This window comes from Leucopleurus acutus (assembly GCF_964270905.1).
Source record: "Leucopleurus acutus genome assembly, chromosome: 3".
NCBI lineage: Eukaryota > Metazoa > Chordata > Mammalia > Artiodactyla > Delphinidae > Leucopleurus > Leucopleurus acutus.
Window position 1 is genome coordinate 162,992,495 of NC_139145.1, and position 14,492 is coordinate 163,006,986.

Here is a 14,492-nt window from a genome sequence, read left to right on the forward strand (position 1 = left end):
CCACAGGTTTTGGGTCGTTGTGTCTCCATTGTCATTTGTTTCTAGGTATTTTTTGATTTCCTCTTTGATTTCTTCAGTGATCACTTCATTATTAAGTAGTGTATTGTTTAGCCTCCATGTGTTTGTATTTTTTACAGATCTTTTCCTGTAATTGATATCTAGTCTCATGGCGTTGTGGTCAGAAAAGATACTTGATACAATTTCAATTTTCTTAAATTTACCAAGGCTTGATTTGTGACCCAAGATATGATCTATCCTGGAGAATGTTCCATGAGCACTTGAGAAAAATGTGTATTCTGTTGTTTTTGGATGGAATGTCCTATAAATATCAATTAACTCCATCTCGTTTAATGTATCATTTAAAGCTTGTGTTTCCTTATTTATTTTCATTTTGGATGATCTGTCCATTGGTGAAAGTGGGGTGTTAAAGTCCCCTACTATGTATGTGTTACTGTCAATTTCCCCTTTTATGGTTGTCAGTATTTGCCTTATGCATTGAGGTGCACCTATGTTGGGTGCATAAATATTTACAATTGTTATATCTTCGTCTTGGATCGATCCCTTGATCATTATGTAGTGTCCTTCTTTGCCTCTTCTAATAGTCTTTGTTTTAAAGTCTATTTTGTCTGATATGAGAATTGCTACTCCAGCTTTCTTTTGGTTTCCATTTGCATGAAATACCTTCTTCCATCCCCTTACTTTCAGTCTGTATGTGTCTCTAGGTCTGAAGTGGGTCTCTTGTAGACAGCAAATATATGGGTCTTGTTTTTGTATCCATTCAGCCAATCTGTGTCTTTTGGTGGGAGCATTTAGTCCATTTACATTTAAGGTAATTATCGATATGTGTGTTCCTATTCCCATTTTCTTAATTGTTTTGGGTTCGTTATTGTAGGTCCTTTCCTTCTTTTATGTTTCTTGCCTAGAGAAGTTCCTTTAGCAGTTGTTGTAGAGCTGGTTTGGTGGTGCTGAACTCTCTCAGCTTTTGCTTGTCTGTAAAGGTTTTAATTTCTCCATCAAATCTGAATGAGATCCTTGCTGGGTAGAGTAATCTTGGTTGCAGGTTTTTCTCCTTCAACACTTTCAATATGTCCTGCCACTCCCTTCTGGCTTGCAGAGTTTCTGCTGAAAGATCAGCTGTTAACCTTATGGGGATTGCCTTGTGTGTTATTTGTTGTTTTTCCCTTGCTGCTTTTAATATGTTTTCTTTGTATTTAATTTTTGACAGTTTGATTAATATGTGTCTTGGCGTATTTCTCCTTGGATTTATCCTGTATGGGACTCTCTGTGCTTCCTGGACTTGATTAACTATTTCCTTTCCCATATTAGGGAAGTTTTCAACTATAATCTTTTCAAATATTTTCTCAGTCCCTTTCTTTTTCTCTTCTTCTTCTGGAACCCCTATAATTCGAATGTTGGTGCGTTTAATGTTGTCCCAGAGGTCTCTGAGACTGTCCTCAGTTCTTTTCATTCTTTTTTCTTTATTCTGCTCTGCAGTAGTTATTTCCACTATTTTATCTTCCAGGTCACTTATCCGTTCTTCTGCCTCAGTTATTCTGCTATTGATCCAATCTAGAGTACTTTTAATTTCATTTATTGTGTTGTTCATCATTGCTTGTTTCATCTTTAGTTCTTCTAGGTCCTTGTTAACTGATTCTTGCAATTTGTCCATTCTATTGTCCATTCTATCTCCAAGATTTCGGATCAACCTTACTATCATTTTTCTGAATTCTCTTTCAGGTAGACTGCCTATTTCCTCTTCATTTGTTAGGTCTGGTGGGTTTTTATCTTGCTCCTTCATCTGCTGTGTGTTTTTCTGTCTTTTCATTTTGCTTATCTTACTGTGTTTGGGGTCTTCTTTTTTGCAGGCTGAAGGTTCGTAGTTCCTGTTGTTTTTTGTGTCTGTCCCCAGTGGCTGAGGTTGGTTCAGTGGGTTGTGTAGGCTTCCTGGTGGAGGGTACTAGTGCCTGTGTTCTGGTGGATGAGGCTGGATCTTGTCTTTCTGGTGGGCAGGTCCACGTCTGGTGGTGTGTTTTGGGGCGTCTGTAGACTTATGATTTTGGGCAGCCTCTCTGCTAATGGGTGGGGTTGTGTTCCTGTCTTGCTAGTTGTTTGGCATAGGATGTCCAGCACTGTAGCTTGCTGGTCGTTGAGTGAAGCTGGGTGCTGGCGTTGAGATGGAGATCTCTCGGAGATTTTTGCTGTTTGATATTATGTGCAGCTGGGAGGCCTCTTGTGGACCAGTGTCCTGACGTTGGCTCTCCCACCTCAGAGGCACAGCACTGACTCCTGGCTGCAGCACCAAGAGCCTTTCATCCACAGGGCTCCTTAATTTGGGATGATTCGTTGTCTATTCAGGTATTCCACAGCTGCAGGGTATATCAAGTTGATTGTGGAGCTTTAATCCGCTGCTTCTGAGGCTGCTGGGAAAGGTTTCCCTTTGTCTTCTTTGTTCTCACAGCTCCCAGGGGCTCAGCTTTGGATTTGGCCCCGCCTGTGCGTGTAGGTCGCCGGAGGGCGTCTGTTCTTTGCTCAGACAGGACGGGGTTAAAGGAGCCGCTGATTCGGAGGCTCTGGCTCACCCAGGCCGGGGGGGTAGGGAGGGTCACGGAGTGCGGGGCGGGCCTGCAGCGGCAGAGGCCGGCTTGACGCTGCAGCCTGAGGCGCGCCGTGCGCTCTCCCGGGGGAGCCGTCCCCGGATCCCGGGACCCCGGCAGCGGCGGGCTGCACAGGCTCCCCGGAAGGGCGCGTGGCTAGTGACCTGCGCTCGCACACAGGCCTCCTGGCAGCGGCAGCAGCGGCCTTAGCGTCCCATGTCCGTCTCTGGGCTCCGCACTCTTAGCCGCGGCTCGCGCCCGTCCCTGGAGCTCTTCCAAGCAGCGTTCCCAATCCCCGCTCCTCGTACACCAGGAAACAAAGAGGGACGTAAAAGTCTCTTGCCTCTTCGGCAGGTCCAGACCCCTCCCCGGACTCTCTCCCGGCCAGCCGCGGCGCACCAACGCCCTGCAGGCTGTGTTCACGCCGCCAACCTCAGTCCTCTCCCGGCGCTCCGACAAAAGTCGGAGCCTCAGCTCCCAGTCCCGCCCGCTCCGGCGGGCGAGTAGACAAGCCTGTCGGCTGGTGAGTGCCGGTCGGCCTGATCCTCTGCGCTGTAATCTGTCCGCTTTGCCCTCCGCACCCCTGTTGCTGTGCTCTCCTCCGCGGCTCCCAAGCTCCCCCACTCCGCCTCCCGAAGTCTCCGCCCGCGAAGGGGCTTCCTAGTGTGTGGACACTTTTCCTCCTTCACAGCTCTCTCCCGCTGGTGCAGGACCCGTCCCTATCCTTTTGTCTCTGTTTAGTTTTTTCTTTTGCCCTAACCAGGTACGTGGGGGGTTCCTTGCCTTTTGGGAGGTCTGAGGTCTTCTGCCAGCGTTCAGTAGGTGCTCCGTAGGAGTTGTTCCACGCGTAGATGTATTTCTGATGTATCTGTGGAGAGGAAGGTGATCTCCGCGTCTTACTCTTCCGCCATCTTCCCGGAAGTCCACATACATCATCTTGAAGATGTCTATAAATATCAACTGTTGAGGCATATTTCCTTACATCTATAGACATTAGTAGGGAACCTAGATTTTCTTGGTCTAGTTATATATATCCTTTTTTTCTGGGTTGAAGAATCAGGAATCTGAACACCAGTATCATTAAAAACCGAGCAAAGTCTTTCTGATTTCCATCCTGTAAACTCAAGATCAATGCATCCATGCTTTATTTATCCTTGGAGAGGATTAATTTAATTTTTATTTTCTCTCCCTGTGTTTGCTTTGGAGCTTTTCACATATGTTGCTGAAACTGACTAGAATTTGGCAGTGAGAGGCTGTAATGAGATGTATATCCCTTCAGTCTCCCTCGGCCAACTTGGCAAGGCTGTCAGTGCAGGCAGGAGGACAGCTCCATCTCCCATGCAGGAGGTAGAAGATGGATGAGAAACAAAGTCACAGGACCATCTCTGACCAAAGCATTGAAGAGAGGTTGGCACATTTAATGTTCCAGGTGAATGGTGTTCTTCATACTATCATCTTTCTGGGGACGTGAAGCTAAAGAGAAAGGGAAGTTAGGGCAAGAGACTGGAAGAGGAATAAAAATTCAGGATTTGCTAATGTCCTTTTCTTTCCCCCCTATTAAAAAAAAATGGTTGGTCAGAGTGGTAGTTCAGAAACGAAATCCACATGGTGGTCTGAGATATACATGCTGAAACATGCTGTTAAAAAAACTTTGTTTCTCCCTTTGATGACAGATGACTTTTTTAATAAAGTTCTCCCCAAACTAGGTTGTTTCCACGTCTTGGCCATTGTGAATGTTACAATGAACATGGGAATGTAAATATCTCCTCAAGATCCTGATTTCAATTCTTTTGGATAAATATTCGAAGTGCGATTGCTGGTATTTCATATGGTAATTCTATTTTAAAATTTTTGAGGGACTTCCATACTGTTTTCCATAGTGGCTGCAACATTTTACATTCTCACCAACAGTGGACAAGGGTTCTAATTTCTCCACATCTTCACCAATACTTTTCTTTTTTAAAATCCTAAAAGGTGCAAAGTGATATCTCATCATGGTTTTAATCTGCCTTTCCTAGATAGATAAAGAAAATGTGCTATATATATATATATATATATATATATACACACACACTATATATACACTGGAATATTATTTAGCCTTAAAAAAGAAGGAAACCCTGTCATATGTGTTAACATGGATGAACCTTAGGACATTATGCTAAATAAAATAAGCCAGCCACAAAAAGATAAATACTATATGATTACACTTAAATGAGGTATTTGTAAGAGTCAAACACATAGAAGCGGAGAGTAGAACGATGGTTACCAAGAGGGGAGGGGAGGGGGAAATGGGGACTTGCTTTTCAAAGGGTATAAAGTTTCAGTTACGTAAGATGGTTAAGTGCTAAAGATCTGCTGTACACCACAGTACCTATAGTTAACAGTACTGTCTAGCACACTTAAAAGTTTGTTAAGAGGGTAGATCTCATGTTAAGTATTCTTACCAGAATGAAGAAGAAGTCTCCCCAAACTTAAAAAAGAATTCATTGAGAAACAGACTACAATTAAAGCTCACATCTTTTAAAATATCTATTACACATTCAGTATCTCTCCTTTCCAGAAATTTCTTGAGGACAGTAATTATATTTCATAATCATTCATCTACCTCGAAAACAATCACATGGTACTGATGAGCTATAAATTTTACTTACTGCTCTGTTGATGATGATAGGGAAATGACGATGATTTAGCCAACATGAGAGAGGTATTTTATATTTTCATTTTCACCACAAGAACTTAATATGGGCATTAAAAAGTGCTGCTTTTAAAGTTAAGGACCATATTTAATGTGTGGCTTTGCAATAGAAGAATATAAAATGGCAGGTGTGGAGTGCTAGATGCGAGACTTCCCAGCTAGTGCACTTAATGACAAGCTGCTTCCACTGCAGTCAGGATTTATCATGTGGAACACTGGCTCGGAGGCCAGTTCGTGAGCCTTCTCCTAGCTGAAAAGCATGCATTTCATCTTCTGTTTCAAATGCTTAAACAAGCGTTCTCCTTGTCCAACCCCTCGTGAAGAGCAGTGCCCTACAGTGTGGTGACCTATGGTTCTACTTCTGTAACTGGAGTTTAAGCAAGGAGCCTTCTCAACACACAAATGAGCTCTTTCAGGGCAAACTGCTGAAGATGAAACATGTCACTGAGTAGGAGTGTTTTCATCTTCATAAGACATACTTTCAGTCAAACTGTCTGAGACAGACGCTAAACACCAGAAAAATCATTGTTTCAAAAACCTTGAGTAAGATTTTACAAAAATACAATAACAAAACCCTTTGCCATATTATTTTAAACACATAACCATATTTTGTGTTTCTCAAATTACAAAGTCTGGTGAAAACCTTGGCATCAATATCACGCTGCATTTTATGGATCAAAAAAATGGGGTCAAGAAAGGATTTAGTCCCATCAGATATGAGAGGAGAGAAGTGAGGGAGAAAAATATCTGTCTTCCCCCAGTTCGCTTGCAAACCAACTCATTACTTAAAGAACATCTGCAAAGCTGATTTAGTGTTACAGAAATTGAGAGCTGTGAAGTACCCCCAAGATTGTTTCGGTCTTATTTTAAGGATAGGCAACCTTGAGGCTCAATAAAGTTAGACTGCGTATTCAAGATTAAGTAGAGAAACGAACGATCTCAGATCTCCTGACTTACTGCCCTCTACACAGTATCAGGTAAAAATACTGACACAGTTAAAAACATAACCTCAACGATCACAGCATAACACACAGACGTCCAAGGGCTGTGAATATAGCCATTGCACACTAATTTCCTACTCTGTGCAGGCCACTCTGGTAGGCAGGAGGAAAGCAAATATGAAGAAGAGTTAAGACTGTGACAAGGAAGGGGACCAAGGAAGTAAAGAATGACTAAACCATGGAAAAAGAACCTGAGAACAGGACTCAAAACTCAAATATGTTCAGTGAGTGAATACTCCATGCATCAAAGAAGCACTGAAAATAGTCTGCTGGGTACTGTTTGGGATTGTCAGAGAAGACTTCTCGGAGGTAGGGATGGATATTCTAGGAAGATGGGAAAATCATGTAGTCAGTCAGCAGGGCAGTATCTTGGGGAAAGGTTAAGTAGGTTGGTATGGCTAATATGTCTTGTCCAAAGGATGAGAATGGTAGAAGGTGAATTTCCTCAGCCAGGCAGTAGCCTTGTATGACACGCAAAGGAATTGCAGCTTTATCTTAGCTCACTGTTTCTCAAAGTGTGTGTCATGAGGTATGTCTGAGAAGTTGCTCTTGTAAAACAAAACAAAACAGAAAACTATCACACACCCCCGAGAAGTCACAGCTCCTACTATTGTATTTATAGTTTCACATATCCAGCCAAAAGAACCATTCTCAACTTTGATTTTGCCCAGTATTGAGACAAAGAACTATTTTTGAGTAATATTTACATGCTGAGTACGGCTACATGGGACACATTTTGGGAAAGGTTGTTACATGTGATAAGTCAGTGAAGGGTTTTAAGAATCACTGGATAGAATGTGCAGCAAAGAACACGAGATGCATTAAGACTTAAGAATGAGGCCTATGTGGACTCATTTAATTCCAGATGGGAAGGGCAGACCTAGGAAGCCAGAGCAATAGAACATATAGATAATCAATCATATGGAGTATACGATTTATGGAGAAAACGAACAGCCAGCTGGAAACAGTGACAATTTTTACGACGACCCTGTCTCAGTTAGTGTTCCCTCGTGTTCTTTGTCATATGATGCTGCTACCATTCTAGACCCCATTCTAGTGGCCAAGTGCTAGCACCTGAAAGGCATGAAAAATAATAAAGGAATAAATCAGCCGTACACTTCTTCTGTTTGATGCCAAAAATTTTATCCCAAGGCAGGGAGTGAACATTCACATGATAAAATGAATGGTCATTCAGAGCAATCAAAACACATGCAGAATCCTTCCAATACTGTCCTTAGTAAGATGACAGACTGCTCAGAACCTACAGAATGAGAATTTTATGGACCTCATGTTAGTAGGTATTTAATCCAGCAAATCTATGAGCAAGAGTGGAAAGGTAAGCCCACTGAGCTGCAGCAGAGTGTACCACAGGCCTAAGCAACTGGCCTATTTCCTCCAAACAGATCGCCTACACAAAACAAGACCTTACATTTCAGCTCGCTAAGTAAATACATTTTTTGGAGCACTTACGTGAGCTAATTGAAATGGTGAATGGAAGCAATTACATAAACTTCTCAGGCCTTTACAGGCCAACACTTTGATGCAAAATATCCAGAAAACTGAGATATGAGATCGCTTTCTTTGTTAAAGTTTCCCAGCTAATAAGTTAGACTCTACCTCCCTTTATTTATTTCAGGTAATGCCTAAATTCAGGAGGAAAGCTTGCATATATCAATATAACATTTTTTAACAATCAGTGGTTACAAATACGTATCATAAAAAATTCTGGTTCTTAAACTTCAACTGCATCAAAAATGCCTTCAATTAACACGTAAATAATATAAAACTTAACATTTTGAATATAAGGTATATTTTGACTCCATTGTTTTTTCAGGGAGTTAACCTCCCATTCCAGACACTGCAACTGATGCATTATTCATCTGATTGCTAATTTACTGTGTTCCACAATAAATGCAGATAATCTATCTGACCCAGTCTGTTGCAGTTCAAGGGAAAGTCTGCTGATATCGGCTTCATTCACAGAGCAAAGACTGAAAACTGACATGGATGCAGTAATGTGAATTCAAGGGGTCCTTCTAGAGGTCGGTCCTGGAATCGTAATGATCTATCTGAAAGAAATGCGATACTGTCAGAGAAAATGAAAACCTTCCAGTTAGCTAAGGAAACTTAACTCTTTCTGATAATATAGGGCAACACTAAAATCTCCCATACATGGCAAAACATCAGAATTACCTAATGTAATTATCAAGTGCATTTTTGTGGTCAAGAGAGATGGGGCTAAACTCTAACCTACAAGTAGGGGAGGGGGAGTTCTTTTATAGCTCTGAGATCTAATAATCGCCCCTTCCTTTTCTTTTTCAGGTAAAACCAACAAACTCTTAAGGTAAACTCAGATTCCAAACTATGTGAGTTGTTGTGGATTGGAGTTCTTCCCTCAAGTGAAGGGATAGTTCATAGTGTGAGTTTCCTTTCCAAACAGAAACCTCAGACCCACTCTGGTTGGACTTTATACATACAACACAACAATCTCTAAAGATCTTTTCACAAATGGATCATTATTTTAATGTTTTTCCTTCAAAACCTTGATTTCTTTGCAACAGACTTCTAAGAAGTCGAGAGTTGGACCTGGTCCTTCTTAAAAACTTTACAAGAAACTTCATCACGTATCTATTTGTTTCATAATGTAACGGTTGATAGCCAATAACACAGCTACACTAACAAGAAGCTACATAAAGCATTCTACGAGCTATGTACAAACATTCTGATAACCCCAACCTCATTTCTGGTACCACTATTGATCCTGGAGTGATCCCAGGCATTGAAGTGGCTCACCGCCAGTGCTTACCCTAAAATATAAGGTTGCTTCTCACAATGCCACTTCAAAACTGAGGAAATGGTAGTTCAGAAAGACACCTGATAATCACACAGTTAGCAAGTAGTGGAGCTCTTTTTGACTAACCTGCAGGACTCTTTAAAGCCTATACTTAGCTTTCCCCCTTTGTAACATTATAGTACAAATGCAATGAGACTGATTTCCCCAACGCACCAGACGTATATCCAAATGCATGTTCTTCCTTGCAAGGTAATTTGCTCAGGGAATTACATGCCTTTTCCAGCATGCTGCCATCGATTCACATAGTTTTTGGACTTCCTCCTTTTGGAATTTCATAGTTTAAAACATTTAGAACACAAATGGCAACAAACCTCTGTTCTTTAGAGATGTATTTACTGATTACTACAAAATAAATGAGGAGCCAAGACACAAATAAAATGGATGGTCAGGTTCGGGGTACAATTTGGGGTCAAAAGTGAAATGTGCCTAAAATACAAGATTCATTTCTTTCTGTGGCGCAGAGACTCTGAAGACAATTCCAAGGATACCCAAAATTGTTTGAGCAGCAGTAACATGTTGGAATCACTGCACATTCTTACCATGTGACCACTCCAAAGGACAAAACTCAACCTAAAGAATAATGTCTGCTTAAAAATTTGTTTCTATGTTTCATGATCAATGTTTACCATAGGTATAGTCACTAAGATTCATTCCAAAACATTATTCCTGTAACTAAATGATTAACAGACGAATATACTTCTAAAGTATTGTGAGTCCTGAATGAGAACGAGAGTATTACTTTCAGTCAGATTATTTAGCCTTTTTCTCTAACTTTAATGAATTTTAAAAGTCCAAGGAAACTCTGTTCAATATCCTATCCACATCTCTCTTAAATTGTATTTGGGTCACCTGGAAAATCTGGTAGAACATTCAAAGGAGCCTAAAAATAGCAATCAAATACATTTTCCAAGACAGAAAGAAAACAGACAGGTGGACAACCGGCAAGAATTAAATTTAAGAAAACAAATTACAAAATCAGTTTTGAATTTACAATTTCAGATTTTAAAGGACCTCCTAGAACATTATTTCCAGCATAAAATCTCTCTATGAAAACAGAATTATTTTTAGAAACTGAATGAAAACACTGTTAATATATCTAATTTTAAACAGGAGGAAAAAGAAATGTAATACTGGCCAAAAGTGTTTCAACCACATAAAATAAATTCTAAGGATATTTCAAAGAGTTAAAGCTCTTTAAAATAACACCCCCTTTCAAGTAGTTTAAAGGCATTACTTCCTAATGTTCCTGGAAGAAATCCATTTAGAAACATTAAGATGTCTTGAAATATCCCTCTTTGCTGTATTTTTATATGGCCAAGAAATATATATAAAGATATAGGGACTAAATACTATAGTTTTCTCCTTCCCTAAAAAGTAGGGAAAATAGAGGTCCCTGTCATAGACACAACCCAAAGTTTAGTCATGGCATGAATTCAGGTTTTTTTTTTCTAAATTCAAGATAATTTGTATAGCAACTAATATTATTAGCATTAGTAGCTCCCACCAACAGTGATAGTTTCAAACCTCCTATAAATGCTTATGACAAAAGTGACTTTTGTTAATAAGATACCTTGTCGACCCAAAGCACTCAAAAATGCTTTAAAAGGGTTCTATATTTCTCTCTGTGCGTATCACCATTAATAGAGCAGACCAAGCCTTAAATTTGGCACTAGAAATCAAAGTTGGATCTTCATAGTGTTCAATGAACCAAATCATCTAAATAATTTTTTGGTTCCAATTCAACATTAAGCTCTAAAGTGTACCACTGTTGACATAACTCTGGAACTCTTGGCCTTTGCTACACCTGTGGTTGCCACAGGTCACTGAACCTAAAAATGAATCATCCAGGAGCAGAGAAGAGTCAGTTTCATCTCAAACCCAAAGTCAGAGTTAGGAAACTTTTAATCATGAGTCCTAAAAATTAAAAAAAATTCATAAACCCAAGCTGATATTTATTTTTTAAAAAAAGAAAAAAAACAATTTCTGATGTTACATGGTACTTCTAATACAGCAGAGGATTGACTGAAAAAATATGGGCAAAACTTTCAGAAAAAATCCTTACTGCGGAGTGTGGCATTATTGATTTAATTGGAATTGATTATATCGGAGAAGATGGGATCAGGGTTAGTGGAAATTAAAGAGATTTAGTTAAGGACTTTAGGAAAGAGTGTATGGCTCTAGGAGACCACAGAACCACAGTGAAAAGCAGACCAAAAAAATATAGAGCAGGGAACTATAGAAACTTTACATTCTTTCCACCACAAAAGTGGGGGGAGCAGAGAACACACTTGAAACTGTTGAAATGGAGAAAAGATACAGCTGAAATTGAACAAAACATGCACCACTCTGAGTTGCAGGGAACTATAGAAACTTTACATTCTTTCCACCACAAAAGTGGGGGGAGCAGAGAACACACTTGAAACTGTTGAAATGGAGCAAAGACACAGCTGAAATTGAATAAAACATGCACCACTCTGAGTTACCTTGGCTCTTGGAGGCCCCCCTTATCATGATAATACAGTAATGAAAGAAGATCTATGCAAATGAAGTAGAACAGTAATTAAAGGAGAATGCAAAGTACCACTTTCCACTTAGCTCCACCTTGGAGTAAGGTCAGAGGATGAGTTTGGGGAGCATTACACAGCAGATAAAGGACAAGATAAAAAGGAACAGGGCTGTAAGTGTACAAGGGTGAGGAACTTTTGGGGAACTACAAATGAGTTGTTTATTCCACTGACTTCGACTGTGGTCAGGGTACATAATAAACTAAGGATCTGGACTGTGCACTGAGTCTCCTGACCAGTGGGATGGCTCTGTTCCACTGAAGAAAATCTTAGAAGTAGTCGTCAGGTGATCTAACACCTAGTACAGAAACAAATGTGAGAATATGGAGAAAGACGTCTTCATTTTAAGTGAAAGAGATGTACCTCAGACCCATTCATAGAATCAATAATAAAATCAGAAATGTTATCAGTTACTATTCCTTTCACAGGAAACTTCAACATAAGTTCTTGCCCTGATTCAGATGGAAGGGTCCTGCTTTTAGCTCTTAATGTAGACTCTTCCTGTTATAGCTGACTGCTCTACTAAGTTAAATTCAGCGTATGTATCAGTCTACCTAGGCAAGGTTATGCTGCAGTAACAAACGATCTCTCAGACAACACAAATAATACAAGCTTACCCCTCACTCATGCTATATGTCCAATGTAGATCACACCCTCATGGCACAGTTTCTATCTGCATGCATTGTGAACTTTGTGGCAGAAGGAGAGTAGAACAAGGCAAACCAAATGATGTCTCTTAAAGGTACCACCTGGAAGAAACATCACTTCTACTCAAATTTCATTAGCAGGAGAAATGACGTGGCCAAGGGAATTAATGAAAAGGGATGCACAGTCCTCCTTCAACAAGGGGCAGCAAATATTTTGAAACAGTAATACAATTTACTACAATATTTAAGTTCATATAAAGAAGCCCCCTTTCTTAATCTAAATGGACACTAATAGTAACCACTGTATATGTTAGTTCGGGTCCTCTAAGAAACATACTGTGACAGAATTAGATGTGCAAGTGATTTACTGGGAAAATACCTGTGAGGACGAATGTGTCAGGAACAGGACGATACAGGGACAGCTGCCAGAACAACATGCCTGATGCTTCTGAAGGAGAGATGGGAAGAAGGAAGGTAGAAAGAGTCTTAAACTGCAGTGTAGTTCTACGAAAGTTCTGGCAAAGCCAAGAGGGAAGAGTTGGAGAGCCAAAGACAAAACAGTCCTGTGTCTCACCCTGTATCCCTGCCATGGTCAGTCATTGGCTGGGAACAGCCATGGGAGGCAAAGCCCTGGGGTAAATGCAGTGATGGATCAGAGCACAGCACTTGGGGCCATCAGTCTATCATGCTTCCCTCAGTAAAACGTCTGAGAATTGCATTTTCCTGGCTAGCAAGTTGTGCTTTAAAATTCTACACTTCAACGCTTCTGACAAGTTTCATTCATTTGTTTTTTTAAACTCATTGATAGAAGGCACTTAGCTAACATCTGCTTAATATGTCAAACCCTGAGCTGGACCATTGGGAGAACACAGACCCAGATTTTGAAGAGGTCATTGCTAATGTATGATACAGAAATGGTAGTGACAGAAAAAGCAGCAACAACAATAAAGCCTATATATTTATCAATCACTCATTCTAAGTAAGATAAGGTCCTAATAAGCATTTTACATGTACTGTCTCACTTATGGTGACAACCCTCAGACGGAGGTTCTTACTTTCATCCTTCTTTTTTTTTTTCTTTTTTTTTCATCCTTCTTTTCCAGATAAGAGAACTGAATGAAGCATAGATATGTCATTTGATAAAAAATATAATTACAGGATACACAAAAGGTGTTGAGGGCATAGATGAAGGATGACTCTTGACTTTAATCTCTTAGAAATAAGTTCTTCTGCAAATAGCAGAAGTCCCAAAATAACAGTATGATACATTGTTGGGTTTTTAATCTACCAAAAGTCATACTCGTAGGCCAGTACAGATGAGGATCCAAGTTGCTTCTATCTTTCTGTACTGTCACCTTTCAAATATGACTTTCTACCTCTTGGTCCAAGATGGCTGCTCAGGTTCCAGCCATCAGTCAACATTAAGAAGGAAAGAAGGGAGAAATGGGCATGCTCCTTCCCTTTAATGACATTTTCCGGAAGGCACATACACAACATCCACTTACCTAACACTAGGCACAGATTAATCACCTGGTCATATCTAGCTTCTGGGATATGTATTCTTTATTACAGGAAAACAGGTTCCCCATCAAAACATGGTAAAATTTAGAAGTTCTACCACCAAGGAAGCAGGGGAAATGGATATGGAGAAGCAGCTGAAGATCTTTGACACAATCTTGAGGAAAAACTGTAGGAGTTGGTCAGGCAGAGAAGGTGAATATGGGCTCTTTCAGTTAGCACGGAGAAAGACAGGGACATAAAGAACAGATTATCATATTCAGGGATGTGGCTTTAAAGAGAGTCAAGATTGAGAGGGGCATTTATGGCTCATTCAGAAGTCAGAATTGGCTTTTGTAGCTGATGAGAGCCCCTGCCAGATCTTAAGTAGAGAGAAGACGGGTCAGATTGGATTTGCAGTATTGGTGGGGTCGGGGAGCGGGGGTTGATAATGGCGGGGGCAGTGGTAAGGATACAAATAATGAACATTCATTACTAGACTGGTTACTGTGTTCACTTAGCACTTCCAGCTACCTATGAAATAGGTATTATGACTGTCAACGTTTTTAAGAGGAGGAAACAGAGGCTCAAAGAGGTGATTTATCCCAAGTTACACAATTTCAGGGCACAGATTTGA

The 14,492-nt window shown here is 40.3% G+C and overlaps 1 protein-coding gene across 1 annotated transcript in view; it reads right to left on the reverse strand.

Moving 5' to 3' along the window:
• Positions 1 to 14,492, reverse strand: part of FBXL7 (F-box and leucine rich repeat protein 7) — a 419,359-nt gene that overhangs the window by 238,110 nt on the left and 166,757 nt on the right. The window lies entirely within an intron of this gene.